The following is a 19,734-nucleotide window of genomic DNA, read 5'->3' as shown; positions in this document are numbered from 1 at the left end:
TGCAAGTCACAATGGAAATGTACCAAAATGTCGACCACATAACTACTACTAAGCAGTTACGGTGACTTGGTACATTTCCCTTTGCCGACTCCCATTACTGCGCCCAAGATAAGCAGGGGACAAGAAGTTTTTTTTTTTTTCCTTTTTAAAAAAAGGCCCCTGCAGCGTTAGCTCCAACCCTCGTAAGTGTGAGGAACCGACGCCGCAGGGATAGCAGGGAGTCGGCGCCGCACACAGAAGTGTGCCGCCGTAAAAGTAAGTTGGGGGGAGCAGGTCGGGGAATGCGGGCCAGGGGATGCGGGCAAAGTGATATCTGATCACTGCGCCGCAATTGGCGTCAACATTTTCGTCGGCGCAGTAATGCATAGATTCGTCACAATCAGCCCTTGATGGCCTGGCAGATGCATTTATGCTTTCAGGCATGAGATGAGGGTTGAAAGAAAGATACAGGTGCACAGGGCCTACTCTTGCTCTAATCTGCCCATAGTGACCGACTCAGTGCCTGGCTAGTAAGTTTCTTAGGATTGAAGTATATTATTTTCACATCTCATAATTCCCCAGGGCTCTGTGAGGAAAAGCCATGTGCCAGCCCAAGCATGTTCAGTTTTATTTTTTAAAAGGATGCTATTTTTTGTCTACGAGAAGGTGAGCTCTGCTAATCACGCCTCACTTTCTAAATGCTTATATTACAGGGTGCAAAATTTGCACTCGCCATTAACATATTTGACTCTTGGTGAGTACGAAATGGTGTGATGTGTGTATAAGTAGTCAGATCGCAGTTTGGGTAAATGTAAAAATAAATAAATATCTTGTTAGATGTAGTGGCCTATGGGGAAATCGTATACAAAACTGCCAAAACCCATCTGATGTCTTTTACTCATAAACTGGTTTCCTGTGACGCCATCAGAGCTTTTGTGCATATAGTAATCTGGGGTGGGGTCTTCTCTCTCCCAGCTGCTCCGTTGGAAAGCCTTGACATCCCCTCAGAGTAACAGGACATGTCCAAGCAGAGGAGGGTGGGAGCTAGTACTTCAAAAAGGGAACGGTGGTCACAAAAAAAAAAGACAACGGCTGGAGTCTTTCTGATCTCAGGCAGACAGGGGTGGGGGAAAAGCATAGTGTAGCTCAGAAGAGGCATTGCATTCAGGAAAGGGGTTCCAACATCGTCAGCTACAATTCCTTCCTGTCCCCCTCCCAGCACCTTGCAGATAAGGCATTCCGAGAGGTGGCATCAGAGGGCAAGGCACTAGATACAGCAGCTAAGATTGGCCTCTTGAGGAAGGCTTAAGTTAAGTTAGACCTACCTGCTGTGGCATAATTACTATATATGGGGTAAGACCCCACCCACCCATTTAAATGAATCGCCTTTGGACTCAACTCAAGGAGGAGGATTTCACAGCAACCGTATTGGGTCATCTGTTTACGCAGGATCCCCTCCCACTGGGTGAAGAGAAGGATTTCAAAGCAAGGAGCAAAAATGTTCCCAACACACTTCAGGGGGTGAAGTGACCACCTGCTGCTGAAACACTGCCCATTCAAGTGGCACACCCAACAGCTCTCTGGCAACCTTCCCAGATAGGACAGATTTGGCTTTCCTCAGAGACCATTGGCAGGGTCCCACTGCAAGCCAGGATCAAAAGGAGTAGACTTGGGCGATTTCCTGCTTTAAGCTTCCTTATGCCTGTTCTGAGCAGACTAAACCACTTGAGTTTATTTTTTGAGTCGCTACAAAACCTAACAGAGCTTCTTTTGACATTTTTGCGCTTTTAGACATGCTTTGATCAACAGTGGATGACCTCACCAGCCTGTTCACCAATGCCTTCTATCCGATCACCACTGAGAAACCGCTCGGTGTCATTTCACCAAGTCAAACTAGCTCACCACTATGGCAGAATCCACACGTCGAGACACCCTCGAGTCGCAAAGATCTACACATTGCCAGGTTCCCAAGCTTCCTTCAGGTCTCAAACTTATTGACACTTGTGAAGTGCACCGCGTTTGCCTCCCGTTGTACCGACTAGACTGTCTCAAAATCGACTTGACCCCACGGTAAGCACTCTGAAACCCAGCTTGATGCCATCAAGACCCTAGAAGAAGATTTAAAGGTGTACCACAGTGATTCTGTCCCCTTGGTCTGACATAAGGGCCCTAGTGACAAATAAGACCCCGATTCCATACCTTTTTAGGAAACATACATTTGAACTTGAACTTTGCTACAAAGACAATTTCCTACACATCCCTGTGTTCATTCAGAGTGACACATCCAAACATCTGCATATTCTGTGCATTTCTGGAGGATTGCATTCCTTTTTAATAGGGAGTTGGTATTTTTAAAGACTTTTCTTATACGTATTTGGGTACTATAATACTACTGTCGTTTGGAGGCTTTTTGGTTGGTTCACATTCCTCATGCTATCAGCCCAGGCTACCCTTTGAGACAAAGGAGGTAAACCCTTCATGTTGTGCCCTTTTCATCTTTAGGACTGGGATCACTACAGGTTAAGTAGTGGAGTGGGTGAGTAGGAATTAGAAACGTCTACTCATCCTTGTCCTCCTGCAGAGCAGTAAACATTTCACCACAGTCTCAATACTCCTCACTTGGTTTATTACACACATCAAGGGAATTAATATGGTGAAGCATTTAAATTGCCGTTTGGCCATCTGATCCCTACTCCTAGCTTGCCCGCATTAACAAGCTACATCTCTATCGGCAAACTACAGTGTCTTTTTGTCGTTCTATCAAAGGTTGAGAGCGCACACGGGAACACACTAATCCCTACTATTAGGAACCATTTAAATGCACTAAATCAGCACTAGTTACAAGAAAGAATACAAGAAAAAGGTGAAGCAGCCCAATGAACAACATTTTGCAGGATGACCTGCTCAAACTGGGATTCTTTTGCAGTAGCACTCGTGGCTAATTTGCAGATTACATAAATGGAGAAATGGCACAAAAAAATACACGGAAGCAGCTTTGGCTCTTAATAGCTGAAACAGCAATAATTAGTGTAGGAGAAAAGGGCAGCAACAACTAAAGGACCACTAAGCAAGAAATTCCTCAATCAAAACCTCCTTTTGTCCCATTTCTCTGTGTTAAGTATTCAGACAGATGAGAAAGAGGAGCTTTTGGGTTGCCCTTATAGAAGTTAAGATGTATTATTCAAAATCCTGAAAATAATGTTAACACCTCTTTTCTTACAATCAGTTGAGAGCTGTAGAAAAATATCCCACAAACTCCTGGACACATAACAAAGAAGCATTTTCACTACTTGTTCAGCTGCTTAATCAGGAGGTTTTATTAACATTCATTTTCTTCAAAGGGGTGCTCATTTATCTGGAAGCTTGCATCACGAACGAACAACGCCCAGTTTTCAGTTTTAATCGCATGATGAATCTGCAGCATGCAGTGGACCACGTGTTGTGGAATTTGTGCACTTTTCAGGTGTCCGGATAGAAATCTCGATTATGAACAAGAAATGGCAAAGCCAATAGTTCTGGCTTTTCTATAGACATACATTTTCCCCATAATACATTCTGAAACATTACAACTGTTATATATTACAATTTTCTACAAATCATCCCAAAGAAAGTTATCAAAATGTTAATTAATAACTACCTTTGAGACTACAAAACAAGCACAAAATAAAAAATGTCCAACTGTCTTTACCTGTTCTATGCAAAATCAAACAATGAGACCAGTTTGCATTAATGTATAGCTATGTGCTTGGATGTGCTATGGTTTAGAAAGCAAGGGGCTGAAGGTGCACTTGGTTAAGATGGGCATACGTGGAGAATAGTGATGGAGAATTGGAATCCCTTCTATCTTCAATATAAGGGGTCATTACCTGACAAGGGGATTTCCCACATTTACGATCAGTGTTTCTGACCAAGAACTCCCGTCCAGTAGAACCTACAAACATAAGAGCTACTTAAACTTTAGCAGCATCTTACATTTCCTCTTGGTGAGCCACATCAAAAATAGTGGTGAAACACGTGTAGAGGATAACAATGAGGATTACAATGTGGATTACTGTATAAATCACAGAGTACAATCAATTGGAATTGTACCTTATGATGAAGGATTACAATAGGAGGATTACTATATGAGGATTACAATATAGATCACAGAGGATAATCAATTAGAATTGCATCTTACCCTGAATAGAAGATCAAGAATCAATAAAGTGTTATTTTTGAATAACTTATTACAATCTGAAGCATTATTGTTCCAATCTACAAACCACACACCCATGCAGGCAATTTTGTAAACTGGCGCAGGTATTTGACTCGGTTTTCTACCATAAACAGATTTTGACCATTGGGCAGACACAATTTAAGGGGCCAACCAGCAACAGCTTTGCTACCTACAATATTACTTTTTTTTTGGTTGTTTTTTTCATCACAGGTTAGCATTATGTCTGCAACAAGCTGGTAACTTGCGCTTGGTTAAGATTTTTTTATAACCTGTGAGGAATCGTGAGTAAGACTCAGACACAGAGGCATAGTGTTAATTGCTATAAACATTTATTAAAAGAAATAGGTTGGAGAAAAGCCCATCTTTCCCTAACTCTAGAGGGGGTGCGGGGGGTTTCTCTGCCTCAACAAAACTAATTACGGTCCCCATCAAGATGTCCCAAGAAAAAGTCTTCCGTCCTATGTCCAAAACCCTAGGCAGACCCTCACACGCTAAACCTATCAAAGTGCAAAATGGCTTAATGTTCTCTAGCTGCCACTTGCAGCTGTTGTTCACAAGTTAAACTACAAGTTCGAAAAGGGTGTCAAAGAAATAAACACCAAAGGTTCCAGCATCATTAGAAGGGGGTTCCCTGCCCCTATGTTTCTTAGTTCTTTCACAGTGTCATTCCTCCACTCAGCCTTTCCACCACTTTCAAATATATGATAAGGCTTTGTATTATCAAGGTTTCTTTACTTTCTCCTCTTGCTTGCTGTCAGAACAGTGGTTTAAAAGTTTAACCCAAAAGGTCAGGGTAGGTCTTGGTCTCTCTTCCTCTCCTCTCTCTCTGTCTGTCTCTGTCTCTGCTCTCTTTTCAATCCTTCACAAGACCTGCTTTCATTCCTGGTTTGGATTCAGCACAGTTCAAACAAAAAGGGCATGGTGTACTCTCCTGCCGGGTCTTGGTTAAGGCTGGACTACTTGTATTTTGGGTGTAGTTCCCAGATTTGCATTCAAATCGGGCAGTCTCTCATGCCAGGACTTTGCCAATGTTGTAACACTGTCCTATTTTCATATTATTTTCCATTCGAATATTGGGCTTTTGCCTGCCTTTCATTCACAACTTCATGTGCTTGCCAGGTTCCCACAGCTCCCCTTGCTCTGGGTCTTCTAGGCTTTCTAATTACTTTCAATAGGCATGCTGTATACACCTCTAAGCACCCCAGTGCCCCAGCCTCCTTGTGTGGGCTCACCGGTCTCTCATGGCTGCTACAGCATTCTCCACGGTCTGAGCATTGCCCAGCGGTATAATTTGTCTTCTGGCCAGCATCGCATAGGCTCCCCATTCCTCGCACTGCAATAGCTCTCCCAATAGTCCCTTGCTCCATACTGCCACGCAGTGGACCTCTGGTCTCAGAGCCTCTTCTACCCACACTGCCACTGTCTTTCGTGCGCTCCAGTCTGCTCGGTGGTCCTCTGGTTTCCAAACTGCCCTTGTGTATGGTGCGTCTCCATACTCCCAGCTTGTCAGACTTTGTAAAGTTCCAGGCATTGGTCAGCTGGTCGGAACAACTAGCCTGTACTGTGTAGTTTATGGCATTCATGAACTTCATTACTCAGGCCTTCTTCCTCGCCATAGTAGGCCCATAGGAACAACCACGTGTTGGTGTATGGTTTTAACAGGAAGTGCCAGATTCCAATATGCCATACATAGCTGGGAAGGCAATGACTGGTGACCATTATCCCTTATATGGGGGGTATGACGGGTCTTCTTCTAGTGAGCCATCTTCACCCCAACCAGGTTGGTCTCCACCCATGTGGTCCTCCAGCAGATAGTCAGCCACAGAGTCAGAGTCAAGTAGCTTCTGCCTTTCCCTGGCCACATGAGGGGAGATTTTCATTGGGGAACCAGTGATGACTTTGCTAGATAGGTCACGCACCCCAGGAGCTGCTTAGTAGAGAAGAGTAACCCCCTAATTTCTGACAGCCATTTTCCTTCCAGGTGGGCATGGTTATTAAATCACCTTAATATGACAAGACCGTAGATACTACATTGAAGGGGGCGACTGCCTAAGTTGCTGGTATAAATGCATACCCCTACAACTCCCAGAAGAAGAAGAAAAAAAGCACCAAAACCACATTTTTTGTATCAGGTATGTACTTTGAATAAAAGATCTTAATCCTGTGCCGCGCAATCCAGACCTTTTTCCTCCATCAATGGAGGAGACCGTCAAGATATCATTAAATGCGAGCTATGACACAGCTAAAAGCACATTGGAGACCTATTTATCAGGTGTTGTCATGGCAGAAGCATGTACATAGGTTTACAGGTTTCTAAAGTGAATTACTAACTGTAATCTCTATTGGCATTAGAGATTGTTAAGGGACTTCTCCGAGATGATCTTGCTGTGATGAAGTCACATTAAGTACACCATCTTCAGCAGAGAAAGGGACTCCAAGGGCAGGGGGTGATCACAAGTAATGAGATGCTACCTGGAGAATATACAAGGGAAATCTCACAGTGTTCCGCCATACCCTACATACTTGCATGTGATCCTGAAGGGAAAATGAGCAAACAAGGAGCAGGAGAGGAAACAAGCCTATTGATGCTAGATTTCAGACACTGGCCAAGACCAGCATAAAAAGGAGAACAAGCTATTGAGAGACTTCTTGTGGGGTTGGAGAGGGGATCACAGAACCAAGGAAAAAAACCAACCAAGGAATTAATCAACCAAGAAAGAAGCCTAGAGCCTTTTGAGGATGAAAGCCTTGGATCAGGAGGGCTGCCCCAGGCTAATGAGTTAAACAGAGCCTGGCAAAAGAGCCTGGCAGCGACTGCAAGATGACGGGGGAAGAAATATTTACTGGTAGTAATGCTTCACTGATTCACCAAAGCAAGGAGAAGATGTAATACTTGGCAATAGGAGTACATTTGAACTAATATCAAGAAGCTTAGGAAAGTCATCCACAGCCCCCGGGTGAGGATAACTGCACCAAAGACCCAATAGTTGGATTGTGAAATCAAGAAGTAAGCATGGCACTGTATCCCCAAGACAAGAAGCAAGTTGGGTGCTACAACCCTGAGACTCATCAGATAATGGAAAACTGAAATGGATGGGATGTCCTTTTAGAAAGGCACTTGTAACTTTCAAGCACGTCCTCCTCATACTGCGTTAGCAGAGGTCCCTAATGAGTTCTTGGATCCTGGTAGGCGTTAATCTCATTCCTTACCAGTTAGTATATGGGAGAGGAAAAAAAGTAAGGAGAGTCCAATCTACGTGATAATCCAATCAGACAGAAGAGGGCTGGGACATCTCAGAAAAACAGCGAAATGAGACCCTCACACCGTATATCAGTCAGTCCACTCCTCGTAACACAGTTTGATCCCAGATTTATTCATACAGCACCTCCTAAAAGATGTCTTCCCACATGAATTCACAGATGCTCTGTTCCACTCAATTCAACCATCTACTAAGCCTACCAATGTCGCAGATGCTCAGTGAACGTGCTCCATTTTCGAAGTATATGTTCTAAGGTAGCACAGAATGGTTTGTTCATGGGCAGATTAATTACCAGTAGTCTCCATTACACCTAGCCCTGCTCTTCCTGATCAGTACTTACTTTTGAGGTAGCCAACGATTTTCATGGGGGCGTTGTTTTGCAGCAGCATTGAGTCACTGTCTTGCTCAGCTCCTGCTGCATGGTTGCGAGGAATATTAAGCCTCCAAACTTTGGAAATTGAATCATCATCATCACTACTGTCCAGTGGCAAAACTTTGCGGCAACAGGCGGATCCTAACAGGAATCAGTAGGCGGCTCGATTGGTGTGCAAATGAAGCCCCAGGCAGACAGTGCCGTGCAGCTGGCAAGATGGGGGAAGGCAGCAGTCCATCTCAAGAGGAGCAGCTCGGGAGCGACAGTGAAGGGAGGGGGCTGCCTCCAAGGCAAACGCACGTCAGGAATCTCCCAGCGGACACCCAACTTCCCCACAGAGGACGGGTGTTTTATCAAGGCCCAACACCCAGGAGAGGAGGATGCAGGTGTTTCGTCACTGAGAGGGGAGAGTGGGCCCGCGGGGGCAGCGCCAGTGAAGGACAGATTTTTCTGGTGCCGGGCAGGCAAGGGAGGCACTGTGGAAATACAGAGAAGGAGTGACTGGTGAGATGGCTCAGTAATGTGAGGCAGACAACCACTTATGTGTTTCTCTCGAAATTATACTTTTATTAAAGAAAAAGGTTTCAAATGAATCCGCTCTAATCTTACTCTATCAGGGAATTCACTACCTAGACTAAAAACTTAGGGAATAACTACCTACATAAACAAACTGGCCCACACACTAAACAATAAAAACATTCAAAGAAAAACGTAAACATAAAAAGGGGACAATATACAACCAGTATTTTGGATTACCTTAACCAGTCCTGGGTAAAATCCCTTCCCTAGGATTGTTCAAAGTCAATTTCCCAAATGTTCAAAAGGAAAGTCTTGAACCACTTCTTATAAATTCCAAGTAAAACCAAAAGTTCAAACAAAAGTCCATTGGTATGCGTTCCTCAGCTTTCCATTGAAAAGATCCCCTTTCAGTTCCAGCCAAGAAAATAGCATCAATGGTGATCCTGGATATCCTCTTTGCAAGATTGTTTTGCCACAGTTCAAAGAATATATGAACAACATCTCCTTCGATAACTTTACAAATGGTTATGACCTCTGCAGTGATCTGATATAATTGTCAGCATGCTTCTTTTTTGGTAGTTGCTTTGCTATTGACAACCACCAGTCTACTACGGTTACCGTGGGAACAGACTCCTTTGTTGCACTACTTCAACCAACGTAAATTTAACATCCACTGACAGTATTATACACAACCGCAGTTCAGATATTTCTACTTCAACTTTGTACTTCAGGATTATTAGGCATATAAAGACAGGTATCCTCAACCTCTACAGGTAGGTAAGGCACTCTTTCCTATGCTCCAAGAAAAGGACTGCCTCTTTGCCTCTTGTGTCTGTCTTAAGGTCACAACTATAACCTGCTTCTGCATGAAGACCGATTTTCTTCCAACTTCAGCAGTCTCAACATTACGGATTATTTGTTCAATCTTCTTTACAAGCACCCAGCTCTCTTACCCAGCTTTATTCACACCTTCTTGGTTACAGCAGTTACCTTGAAGCTTTATTGCCAAGCTTTCAACTTCGATAACAATGTCACACTTGTATCGGAGGATGCTGGACCTTTAACAGCTTTGCAGATCAGGTGCATAGTTCTAAACATGGCGTGCTTCACTATAGAAGGGGTTCGCCTCTTGGCTTGGGTAATTAATTGTTCTTCTCGTAAGTACAACTTCTTCTGGGTTTAAAGAATAATTGTTCTCAATAGTACAACGTTCAGTCTTCAAAGGAAAAAAAGCTTTAGGCATACGCAAGCACTCTTTCAGGAAGATCTGTTAGGCTTAATTGCCGGACTTCGACAGCTACATGCGTCTTCCGTTTTCTTCGTCAAAGTCCTCATAAACTAAGTCAGGTTTTACCACTTCTTTAATTTGGGAAAAAAACATTAAAAGGGAGGCATTACAGGGAAGTTAAAAAGGGGTTCCTCCCAGTCTTCCTGGCCTGGTTCTCCCCCAATGGTCCTACCTCAATGTGATCCTCCCACAGGCAGAACACCAGCCCTGGGGTCAGGATCAGAAGGTTCCTGCCTTTCCCTGGCCACGAGAGGGTCCCAGACCAGGTTTCTGAGGAGATCCCATAAGGGATTCTTCACACTGGGCAGGCCGACCTCATGATCAAGAGCAGGGTGGAGTGAGTCCAATCCCAGGTTCCACATAGCACAACCGCTGGTGTGATGCCCCCCCCATTCCTTTTAGGGACATGCAACAGTGGCATTGGATCCACAAGCACTGCTTCTGATTCACTCCAAGTGTGAGTGGGATTACATACTCCCAGGAGGCAGGCAGACAGACCAGTCCCGGCCAGAGAACAAGAAGGGTCATGGCTAAAGAAAAGCAAAAAAAAGGCAGTTACAGGCCAAGGTGGACCATTTTGCTTCCTCCTAGGACATCCAAAGACGATACAGAGACCAGAAAGGTCAGCTTTACTCAAATAATCTATATTTGGTACCAAATCAAATTTTTTTCCATTACCGCCCATAGGTATTACCTCCATACAGAGTCAAAGCCTTTTCCGAGTCGAGGGCCACAAGAGCATGCGGACCCGTCAATTGTGAGGACTCGCTTAGGGCATTATGAACCCATTTTAGCATCATTCTGGTGGCACTTCCCTGGCAAAAACCCACATTGATCGCCATTATCAAGTCGCTGATAAATTTCTCCAACCTAGTTGCCAACAGCTCTGCCAAAATCTTAGACTCCCTACTGAGTAACGATATCAGCCGGTAAGCACTATAATTATCCACAGGTTTACCCGCCTTGTGAATAACCACTATCCTGGCCTGTTGCAAGTACAGGGATCGGGACGTCAAACCGCAAGCAGCTCGAAAGGGACCTTTACAAGTCAATGCAGCACGAGCAGAATTGTACCCAGACAAGCAGTACAGAAAGCCAGGCAGTCGTTTGAGGCTGTGAAAAAGCATCTGAGGGACAAAGAATACAAGTATGCTATACTTTTCCTGGCCACTATTAAGGTAGTGGGACCCCAACGTGGTAAGGTTTTTCACGGCTCCTGTGGAAGCATGGGACTGGTTGGACAATACCGGGAGAGGTTCGCAAAATGCACAGGACGAGATGCTCAGTACACCTTGAACAACCCACCCATGTGTCAGCCTGACACGGACGTGTTGCACAACCTATTCATAAGGTTACGTACATAGAGGAAGATATTGAGAAGATGAATGGAGAAAATGAGCACCGAGTAGTCGGAGCGGAGGACAGATGTTTGCACACACACTCGGTTACCCGCCCTTGGTCGTGGTGGTAGTTATTTTCTTGTTTGAGGGCGACATATGCTTCAGGTTGGGGAGGCGGGGAGCGTGGGATAGAGGTGGTCCACAGTTGGGGATGTTTATAGTTCAATAATTTACAGTAGGTCTACTAGAATCAGTGTGCCTGGGTGTGTCTGAAGGTATTATACAAAAGGATAGGTGAACAGACTGATAGAGACAAATGGATACATTCTCACATCGTTGCGATGTATGACTTGGAACGTTAACAGGCTCCTAGATAAAATGAAGAGACCTGGTAACCAGTTTCCTTAATGCTCATAAATGGTGATGTTGTGCTATTACAAGAGACCCAGATGCTGGGGACCACCTGCACCTTCCTTCTGGAGGACAAAATATTCGGTAGTGGAACATTCAGGGTTCAATAGCCGATCAGCAATTCTAGTATGAAAATCACTGCCACTTGAAGTAACGCGGGTGGCGAGAGGCCGATATGGTAGATACTTGCTAATCACAGCAATTTGTGGGAGGAAATCCCTATGCATAATAAATCTCTACGCCCCACCGACGGTGCAGACTGAGACACTTAACATGGTACAAGCGTTGTAAGTAAAATATGGGGAAGATGCAACGATGGTGGGCAGTGATTTTAACGACACGGCCCAGCCGGCATTAGATAAGTCATCTCAAAGCAGTAGAGTCAGCGGCCCAGATACAAAGCTGTGCAACTAAATTGAGGCAAAAGGGCTTGACATATGGTAGGTCCTGCACTCGAGGATCAGGGCTTCTCCTTTAACTCAAACGCGCACGCATCTTTTTCACGAGTGCACTATTTTCTCCTGCCTGGAAGGTTGGTAGGCAGGGTAGAGTCAGTCAGCTTCCTTCCCAGAGGCATCTCCAACCACACGCCCTTGATCATTTGCATAGCGGGCAAGGGGGTAGGCAATCCGGGGCTTGGAGACTCAAAACATTCTATCTCAATAAGCCTGAGATAGTGGACCAACTTTGTAAGGGAACCGAGGAATACTTTGGCAGTAAAACAGGGATGGTCAATAGTCATGTCACATGGGAGGCATAGTATCATGCACGCACCTCGGTCGCCCTGGTAGAGACCATGATCGCCGACGCTCCTTACCTTTGTGGATGGAATGGAATTTGTTCCCACGATGGTGCGGGGGAAGGGTGGCAGGGAGCGCATCTTGCTCTTGGACCACATGCGCTGGATTCCCAGGTGCCGTTCTGCACATGCGCCGAGGGCTGCAGGACGAGGTCACCTAGCAACCACAGCCAATCACATGAATGCCATCACATGAATGCCACTGCCGAAGTAAAAAGTAGTGGCTGAGACTGCGCTCCTCACGTCTCAAATTTCCTGGTTGCCTCGCTCCTTTCCACTTTTCTCAGTTCCCGGACCTGTGGGTTTCTGGTTACACAGCACTGTGCAACCTTACTCCTTCTGTCTGACTCACCTTGTCTACGCTCTCCTTTTCTCCTCTTCTAATTGGACCCCTTCCCTTAGGGTTCCTTCCTTCTCCGGTGCCCTGTTCTTAGTGATTCTATGCATTACCCCGCACCACCTACTACCAGGGCACCTCTAGCCGGTGCAGGGAGACTAGCATGGGGTCCTCTGTGTACGAATAACAGCACGAGTGGGTCTCGTGTGGTTGATCTGTCCATTTCACCTCAAGCCCGGACCCTTGGAAAACCTGGTCTAATGATCAGCTTACCAAGATTGGATTTCAGGCACGAAGCATCAGCACGCTGCGGTGCATAACACATAGAAGGCCATAGCAAAGGGACAAGTCATTTGTGCGACTGGGAATTTGAAACGGGATCAGCACGCACAGCTGATCTGGTTGGAGGGGGCGGTGGATATGGCAGAGAGGGAACACCTGGAATAACATACTGAGGAGACAAGGAGAGACCTTGTTAGGGGAACAGGTTGTTATCATACAGTTACGCTCGAGGAAGCTAAAGCAGCATACTGGGATAAAAGGGCAAGGATATACAAGGACTGGGATAAATGCGGAGGGATGTTGGCCTGGCTAGAAAAGAAGGAGGGAACCAGACGGGTGAGGGAAATACTGATGGAAGGGGGCCTGATGGTGTAAAAAGGGGAAGACGTTGCTGAAGCTTTCGCTAATTATTATCGAGAGCTTTACAGGGAAAAGGTGAGGGCTGCGACGGATGACAAAGTGGAATACCTCAATGATCAACCTGAGTTTGGAAACCCAACAGAGGCTGGAAATTGAGCCGACATTTGAGGTGATCCAGTCTGCAGTGAGTCAGCTCAATCCGGGAAAACACCGGGATCGAATGGGATTCAGACGCAATTCTTGAAAATAATAGGGTCAGAGGTATTGGAGGCAATGGGGGCAATGTTTTTGGAAAGCCACGCTTCTGGCTGACTTGCAACAGGCGAGGATAGTGGTTATTCACAAGGCGGGTAAACTTGTGGATAATTGTAGTGTTTACCGGCCGATATCGTTACTCAGTAGGGAGACTAAGATTGTGGCAGAGCTGTTGGCAACTAGGCTGGAGAAATTTATCAGCGACTTGATAATAGCTATCAATGTGGGTTTTTGCCAGGGAAGGGCCACCAGAATGAAGCTCAGCTGGCTTCATAATGCCTTAAGCGAGTCCTCACAATTGACTGGTCTGCATGCTCTGGTGGCCCTAGACTCGGAAAAGGCTTCTTTACGATGGTAATACCTATGGGTGGTAATGGAAACAAAATGGATTTATGTGAACCCACAGTGAGTCAATGGGTATTTTCATTTAATTGTGTTTATTTTTATTACTACATTTGTATAGGCGCCCAAAGCCCTCAGGCACCCAGGCGCTGGTTACAAACAAGATGAAGACTAGCAGATATAGTAGGTGGGTAAATATCCAGGGTTAGATGAACAGGTGTGTCTTTAGGTGTTTTCTGAAAAGATGGTAGGAGGTTTCAGAACGTAGGTGAAGTGGCAGATTGTTCCAGAGGTTAGCCGCCACCACCACTGGAAAGCTAGCGCCACTGTCTGGTTTCCATCTAAATCCTGAGGGACAGGAGAAGGGGACTGCGGAGGATCCGAGATGTCTGGCTAGCAGGTATTTCTTGATCCTCTAGACAAGGTAGGAGGGGGGGGCCTTGTTGGTCAGGCAGCGATGGGAAATGGAAAGAGTTTTGAATTCCGGATGGGGAGCCAGTGAATCAATCTCCTGGCTTCAGGTATATGGATGGATTTGCTCAGGTCCAGTGCAGCACGTGGAGCATTATTTTGGATGCTTTGGAGCCTATTCAAGTTCTTTTCAGTAGTGCAGCAGAGTAAGGCGTTACAGTAATCCAGCTCAGACCCCACAAGGGCGCAGGCCGTTTTGAGTCAGTTGGAAGTAGAGAGGAATGGTCTACTTGCTCGTATGAGTTTTGTCAAATTGGCAGTTGTGAAAGTGATATTGTTAATTTGGTGGGTCATGTTGAGCGAGGCTTCCAAGTAAATGCCCAAAGTTTTTACTGAAGTAGACACAGGGGTCTTGTACCATCTATGGTGAAATGATGGTATGCAGGGTCAAGGTTTGCAAGACTAGTTGGGGGGCCCGACTAGAAGCTCAGTCTTTCAGGCAAAGGCTACGCTGAGCCTTCCAGGTTTGGATTGTCTCAGAAATAGTGGTTACAGTAGAGCAGTCCTGGTTAGGGGAATGATAATGTGCGTTTCAACAGCGTAGTTTGTGAAGGAGATACCCAAGTTGTTGAATCAGGGTTTTGTATAAATATTGTAGAAGGTGGGGTATACACATGAACCTTGCGGGACCCAACATGTAGTGGGCATTGGGGGGGACTGAAGCCTCGCCTGCGAAAATTCTTGATGTTCCACTGTTGAAGGAAGCAGGCGACCAACAGGCAGCTTGCGGTGAAAAACATGCTACTGATGCCAAATGGTGGCATAAGGATTTATGGTCCACGAGATCAAATGCTGCTGAGAGATCAAGTAGAAGCAAGAGAGAGAGTTTACCTGCGTCATCCAATTGATTCTTTATGTCAAGGAGTGCAGTTTCTGTTCCGTGAGTAGAGCGGAAACCAGATTGCAGGGGACCGGGGATGGAGTAGGCTTGAGTACACTTCCAAATCCTTCCCAGGGTGGTCCTTATCGTCACTTGTGTTCCTGCTGGCCATGGAACTGTTGGCGTGAGGGCGAGATCGGATCCCCGAATCACAGGAGGATTCTCATGGCCGAGAGGGTGAGTGGAGAGTAAAGACCGTATTGCATTATGCATTTATTTAGGGGACCACCCTAGGTTCACGTGCCCGGTGGTGGAGGTGGTCTGGAGGTTCAGAGACTTTAGTGGACTCCAAATTAATTGGGATAAGACAGAAATCATGACGGTGAAGGAAGAAGGCAAAGCCATACCAGACAATTGCCCTCTGAAGATAGCTAATGATTCGATTAAGTACTTTTCAAAGGGACAATTTGGATCCAGTGATTGAGAAGCTGCAGGGGGACGATAAGAACTGGGCGACCCTCACAAATCTGTTTAAATGATGGTGCTATCTAGAATCCTGTATGTCCAGAACACCCCAGTCCAAACCCCTCAGTAAGTGTTTCGGGACATAGCAAATATCCAAAGGGAGATTATTTGGGGCAAGTCTGCCCCAAGAATCACATTCAGTACACTGACCAGAAAGGTGTGGGAGGGGGGTACTAGGATTCCCAAATGTCCAGAAATACTATTGGGCTTCACATTTTACAGCAATACATGAATAGATGTATGGCTGGCGATGGGGTACTGGCGCGTATCAGGCTCGACATGGAATGCATGGGAATTACCCCCCCCCCTTTGCAAGTGATATACGATTACCCTCAGCCACAAACCACCTCAAACGGGGGTTGCGTACATTAGAAGCCTGAAGGGATACATTGAAAGCAATTCATTGTGGGGGTTATAGTTACATTGGACGCACCACTGTGGGGGGTAATACAGACTTTCCAGAAGTCAAAAAGCTAGGTCTCCAAACCGGATGGCAGGCACACGGGAATCAGGAAACTATAGCATGTCATAGTACAGGGTCAACTGTCCTCCTTCCAAACCTTACCGAGCACATTTTTCCTTAACAAATAGAGATGAATAGACTTATATATGGTTGCAGCATGCCCTCGAACAGGAAAAACAGACAGCTGGAACGTCCCTAAATGATCTCCCACAGAAGCCAATATCTTGGAGGGGGAAATTATGGGAAAAGCAATAACAGGGCTATGCTAGATGATAACCAATTTCATCTCAAAACCCCTAACAATCCTAAAGTGGGAGGCAAACATAGGAGCATTGGAAGAGTAAGACTGGATAGAAGCCCTGGTCTCCCCCAGAGAAGCGAGCATAACATGCAGGTTGTGCCTAGTTCAGTACAAAATATTGCACCATATGTACTACACCCGAGAGAGGCTACACAGCATGGTATGGGCGGCAGATTCTTTTTGTTTGCGATGCAAGACTGCGGTCGGCACCTTTTTCCACACAATCTGGGAATGCAATGCTATACAGGGGTTCTAACAGTTTATTAGAGATACAACGGCCAGAATGACAATGCATTACTTACCGTAAAAGCATTTCTGATGGTTGTATCTGCTTAGATTCACATGCTGTGCATAGGTCCGACATCCAGTGGTCACTGCGGAGTATTGCATTTTGTTTTTCGTAGTCTAAAAGGGGACGTCGACAAGGCGTGTCTGTAACACTATCCCTATAGTGACGTGTGTTGTACCCATAATCCCTCACGCGTCGAGGTCCCTCTGTTTGTATTTTTCTGCCCTGAAAAGAGAGATATAGAAAAGGATGTCTATGCTCCTTCCATCCGAGCAGGGAGGAAGGGTGGGCGCACGTGAATCTAAGCAGATACAACCATCAGAAATGCTTTTACGGTAAGTAATGCATTGTCTTCAGATGTTTGTTAATCTGCTTAGAATCACATGCTGTGCATAGACTAGCGAGCAGTACCCGGAGTTGGAGGTGGCTTGTGAGAAGGAACAGTAGAGAAAAGATGTCTTAGAACTGCCTGTCCCACCTGGGAATCAGATCTAGAGTGGGCATCTAGACAGTAGTGTTTTGTAAAGGTGTGTACAGAACTCCAGGTTGCCGCTTTGCAGATGGACTCAAGGGGAACATTTGCAATGAATGCTATGGATGCCCCAGTGCCTCGAGTAGAGTGTGCTCTTGGCTTGAAGGGTAGTTCTCTCTTAGCAAGAGTGTAACAGAGAGTGATGCATTGTACAATCCATCTAGATATAGTGGATTTTGAAACTGCATCCCCTTCTCTTCCTGCTGCCACCGAGACAAAGAACTGATTAGTCTTCCTCAGTGGACTAGTTCTTTCCATGTAAAACATGACAGCTCTGCGCACATCAAGTGTATGCAGGCTTTTTTCTCCTAGATTTGAAGGATTTTGAAAGAACGTTGGTAGTTCTATAGACTGGTTAACATGGAATTTGGAGATGAATTTCGGTGCGAACCTTGGGTGTGTGCGTAGAAACACTTTATCCTTGTGAACTGTTACAAAGGGGTCTAAAACCGAAAGGGCCTGTAGTTCACTTACTCTCCTAATGGAGGTAATAGCTATTAGGAGAGCAGTCTTAAGAGTGAGATCTTTAAGAGTTGCCTTGTGCATGGGTTCAAAGGGTGACCCCATGAACCAGGCAAGTACCACATTTAGATCCCAGCCGGGAGCTGGGTTTGCTATTGGAGGGTGTATTCTCTTTACTCCTTCCATGAAGGCTTTGATTACTGGGATCTTCCACCACAATACTTTGAGTTGTGAAGTGGTGTAAGCAGAAAGCGTTGCCAGGTGGACTTTAATAGAATTGAATACTAGACCCGAGTCCAGTAAATGGGTCAGGTACAGAATAATTTGTGTGGGAGAGCAGTCAACGGGGTTGATACTCTTCCCTCTACACCAGATGACAAATCTTTTCCATTTGCTAGAATAGCAGTGACGAGTGTTGGGCTTTCTGGCCTCTCTGAGGATGTCCATGCACCTCTGTGGAAGTTGTAAATGTCCAAATTCTATGAACTCAGGAGCCAGGCTGCTAAGTTCATGGTCTGAGGGCATGGTTGCAGTGTCCTGCCTCTGTCTTGTGACAGCATGTTGTACGGGCAGGGCAGTTTCACTGGAGGAGATAGAGACATCTCCAACAAGTGAGCGAACCATGGCTGTCGGGGCCACATAGGGGCCACCAGTATCATGGTAACTTGTTCCTGGTGCATCTTGTGCACTATCTTGTTGAGAAGGGGAGTCGGGGGAAAAGCGTAAACAAATTTCCCTGACCATGGAATCGATAGACCGTTCCCCTTGGACTGGTTCTGGGGGTACCTGGAGGCGTAATCTTGGCATTGAGAGTTTTCCAGAGTTGCGAACAGGTCTATTTCTGGGAAACCCCACTGTGTGAAGACGTCGAAGACGATGTCTTCTTGTAACCGCCATTCGTACTCTACGGGCAGGGGGAAGTCTCTGCTGAGTTTGTCTGCTAGAAGATTGAGTTCCCCTGGTACATGTTGTGATAGTAGGAACATGTTGTGTTTGAGAGCCCACTTCCAGATGTTCTGGGACAGCTTGGACAGTCCTGGCGAGTGAGTGCCCCCTTGCTTGTTGAGGTAGTACATGGCTGTGGTGCTGTCTGTGAGGACCATCACTGTCTTTCCTTGTAGGTGTTCCTGAAAGGCTTTCAGTGCTTTGAACACCGCTAGTAGTTCCAGCAGGTTTATATGCTTGGATGCTAAGCTCGGAGTCCACGCTCCGTGAGCAGTGTGATGGGATAGGTGAGCCCCCCATCCTGTAAGGGATGTGTTTGTGGTTAGAGTGGCTTCCACTGCGGGTGTGGCAAAAGTTTTCCCTAATAACAGGTTTTCTTTTGTCCACCACCTTAGCGAGAGAACCAAGGCCTGCGAGACCACCACTAGATCGTCCCATTGTCCGCTGGCCTGACACCACTGGCTGTTGAGCCACTCTTGCATTGGGCGCATGCGCAGGCGCGCGTGAGGTACCAAATAAATACATGACGCCATCATTCCTAGCAAGCGCATTGCTTTGCGTACCGTCAGCTCTCGACCTGCCACATAATGGGGGATCTGAAACAGCATGTTTTGGACCCTCTCGTTGGAGGGGAAGACGAGGCCGTCCTTTGTTCGAATTAGAGCCCCTAGGAATTGTTTGATTTGGCTGGGGTCTAAGATGGACTTCTTTTCGTTGATGGAGAAGCCCAGTTGGAACAAAAGGTCTACAGTCTTTTGGGTATTGGAGAAGCATGTTTCGTAACAATCCCCTGTTATGAGCCAGTCGTCGAGGTAAGGGTATACCGGGATGGATAACCTGCGCAGGTGGGCCGCTGCCACTGCCAGTACTTTCGTGAATACCCTTGGTGCAGATGCTATCCCGAAGGGTAGTACTCTGAACTGGTAGTGTTTGTTCTCTATCTTGAACCTGAGGTATTTTCTGTGCGCTGGCAACATTAAAATATGAAAGTATGCATCTTTCATGTCCAGTGTTGTCATGTAATCCCCCTGTGATAACAGTGGGATTACATCCTGCAAGGTCACCATAAGAAACTTTTGGGGTTTGACAAACTTGTTCGCTGGGCGCAGAACTAATACAGGGCGCATGGTTAAGTCCTTTTTGGGTACAAGGAAGTACAATGAAT

General features: G+C 45.9%; 1 protein-coding gene across 6 annotated transcripts in view; it reads right to left on the bottom strand.

Annotated features, from left to right (window-relative positions):
* TOP3B (DNA topoisomerase III beta) overlaps positions 1–19,734 on the bottom strand; it is a 636,381-nt gene that overhangs the window by 570,344 nt on the left and 46,303 nt on the right. The window contains exon 1 of one of the 6 annotated variants that reach the window (XM_069619977.1): positions 7,796–8,305. The exons of 4 other annotated variants lie outside the window; for them this stretch is intronic. The gene's annotated coding sequence lies outside the window, so the exon portion shown is untranslated. Of the gene's footprint in view, positions 1–7,795; positions 8,306–19,734 lie in introns of those variants that run through there. One more of the 6 variants, XM_069619979.1, reaches the window with a different exon arrangement.

Source organism: Ambystoma mexicanum, chromosome 10 (assembly GCF_040938575.1).
Source record: "Ambystoma mexicanum isolate Mex_15411 chromosome 10, UKY_AmexF1_1, whole genome shotgun sequence".
Lineage (NCBI taxonomy): Eukaryota > Metazoa > Chordata > Amphibia > Caudata > Ambystomatidae > Ambystoma > Ambystoma mexicanum.
Note: the sequence above shows the minus strand (reverse complement) of the source record. Positions and strands in the feature narration are given on the sequence as shown.